Source organism: Arachis stenosperma, chromosome 8, assembly GCF_014773155.1.
Source record: "Arachis stenosperma cultivar V10309 chromosome 8, arast.V10309.gnm1.PFL2, whole genome shotgun sequence".
NCBI lineage: Eukaryota > Viridiplantae > Streptophyta > Magnoliopsida > Fabales > Fabaceae > Arachis > Arachis stenosperma.
Window position 1 is genome coordinate 46,687,070 of NC_080384.1, and position 3,082 is coordinate 46,690,151.

General features: G+C 19.4%; 1 non-coding gene across 1 annotated transcript; it reads left to right on the forward strand.

Moving 5' to 3' along the window:
- The first annotated feature begins 977 nt into the window (after positions 1-977).
- Positions 978-1,061, forward strand: TRNAM-CAU (transfer RNA methionine (anticodon CAU)). Its single transcript is given in 2 exon segments — positions 978-1,015; positions 1,026-1,061. It is a non-coding gene; the product is annotated as a tRNA-Met (tRNA).
- The last annotated feature ends 2,021 nt before the right edge of the window (positions 1,062-3,082 follow it).

Genomic DNA, 3,082 nt, shown 5'->3' on the forward strand with positions numbered 1-3,082 from the left:
ATTAATAGGATTAAGATGAGAAAGTAAAGATTGGACAATAATTTTTTTTTATATATTGTTATAAATATTATTAACTATTCTCATAAATATTCATTTACTACTTGTTAACTCTTAACTATTTAAGAAAATAAAAACAAGTATATGTTAAAATAAAATGAAAAATATAAATTTTAATTTATTTCAAGAAATATAGAATCTATAGATGGCAATGATGAGTTTATCGCCAAAATATTAAGTTATTTCTTTTACATACTGATTTTGCATACTGATTAATAATTTGTGTCTTTGTATTTTTATTAACAATAAAACTTTTTAATATTTACATTAATTAAATAAATATTTTATCTTTTAGTAATTTCTAATGATACTCGATTAATAGTTAAGTTAATTCTCTTCCACAAAAGTTAAACAAAAATTTAATTTTTCTTAATATTTCTGTTCATGGTACGGACACTATACTAGTTAGGGCTATATATAGATATAGATACGGATAGTTTAAAATTAAACCTGTTTTTGGTTACCAAATATTTGATAAGAATGAAGAAAAAGGTTTAGTCATGCATTTTGAATTTCTTTGCTGTATGATTATGCTTGGACTTTATTTAATAAATATTTTTTGTGTACTCTCGAGAATATTATTTGTGTGGTTAGTTTTTATTAAAATTTTAAATATTTATTATTTTAATTAATTTTATAATTAATTTTTTTATTACAAAACAAACGTACAAAGTTAGAGTGTTCTACTATTTATATACATTATAGGAGAATAAATATGTATTTAAAATAATAGTAAGACATTTATGTAAAATATTTTAAAAGTTTTTGTTACTTATTTAAATAATTTGAAATTGATATTAATTAAAATATTTTGTTGTGTATTATATAGAGTATTATTTATTTTGTTAATTTTTATTAAAATCTTAAATATTTATTAAATAAATTAATTTTATAACTATTATTTATTATAAAATTATCAAGGGGTGATGGCGCAGTTGGCTAGCGTGTAGGTCTCATAGCTAAGAGTTATCCTGAGGTCGAGAGTTCGAGCCTCTCTCATCTCAAATTTTTGTTAAAGTTGCGGGTTCAATCTCTTATCTTGCATAAAAAAAAAAAGTATATATATTCAACATATTAATAACACATTTATGCAAAATGCTTTTTGAAATAATTTAAAAGTTTTTTATATATTAAAATTATTTAAAATTAAACTTAGTTAACATACTTTTTATGTACTCTGCAGAGTACTATTTTTATTATTTGTTTTTGTTAACATATTAAATATTTATTATTTTAGTTAATTTTATAAAAATTATTTATTATAAAATAAAAATAATAGCCAAAATATTTCATAGTTAATGTACATGTAAAGAGAATAAATATGTTCCTAAAATACTAATAAGATATTTATTTAAAATGATATAAAAAATATTTTAAATATATAAATAAAATAAAAACAAACAATATTCCTAAGTGAGGTGAATATTCACTTATCAAGTGCAAGAATCATTGACAGGTTGGTTGTTTCTAAAAGTCTTAATTATGAATTTTCAACTGTATATTTTCAAAACATTATCATTATAAATATATTTGTATGAAGTTTTTTAATTGCATCATGTATAATTCACTCACCCCATACAAAAATTAACACCTTAAAAGTCTTTTTTCCAAAACTGCGTATTTAATCTTAGAGTAGTCACATGTAAAAAAAAAGTTTAAAGACCATGCATTTATGAACTATCAAAAAATTATTTTTGATGTGTGTTTAAATCAAAATTTACAAACTAAAATTTTGATTAAAAATAAGTTATTGTTATAAATTTAAATATTTTTTGTATTATTTTATTATTTCATGTTAAATATATACATAAGAATGTTAATTTTATATTTTTTTATATTCTTTTTTATAGTATTTTTTAATATTTTCAGTACTCTTTGTTTTTAGTATTGTTTTAAATTATACTTTTTATTAATTATAATTTTATTATTACTTATAATTAATTTTTTATTTAATTTATCATTTATAATAAAATTAATAATTTATATTATAAAAGAATTACAATAATAAAATCGAACATAAAAGTTATAATGACAAATTTTACAAAGAAAAAAGTTTATATTTTTTTAGTACTCTTAATATTGTTTTATTTAATACTATTTTAGACTATAATTTTTTACTATTTGTAGCTCTATTATTATTTTATTGTTAATTTTTTTATTTAATTTACCTTTTCTAGTGAGATTAATAATTCTTAAAGTGAATTGTTCTTTGTACCTCTCAAAAAAAAGAAAACAAAGGGTAAAATTGATAATAAATAATTAAAATTTTCTCAACTAAAATCTTAACAAAAATGAACATATAAGCTAAAATTTTTAATTTCATGTGAAATCACGACTACGTTAAAAAATAATCAAATAAAAAATTAAAGCGTTATGGGTGCGTTGGGTGCGCATTTTTATTTTTTATTTTTAGTATTTTTTATTTTTTAATACATTTTAAAATTTTTTGAACTTACTTTTCTTAGTCCAAACGTTAAACCAAATACATACTCTGAGTGGTTGAGAATTGAGGTGGGATAAAATTAGAATTATGGTTAGAAATTTGGGAATAGGTTGAATTGGAATGAATAATTTGTGTTTTGATAATTTTTTAGTTTGAATAAATTTATCTATCGAAATCTATTTTTCATAGATACAATATTATTTTTGTTTTTTCGTGAATATATATAAACAACAATTTACTTTAGGGGCATCTAGTATACAGATGCATTTGTAAAGATTTTTGTCTTTTATGGTTATTTGTTGATTTTAAAAGCGTATCACTAAAAATGTTACTTAAAGAGAAAGTGTTACCTTTAATCGTTAACTTGGCTCTGATACCAATTTTTAAAATGTAATTTCTATTAATTCTTCGTAAATTTTTAAAATGTAATTTCTTTTTCAAAATTTCTATTAACTTTTCGTATTTTGCTTTTATAATTTGTATAGATTTGGTTGGTGGTACTTTATAATTTGCAGTTTCATAATCAAAAGTATTGACCATTTCTACTATTACTAATTCTGATTTCATTTTTATAATTTTTCA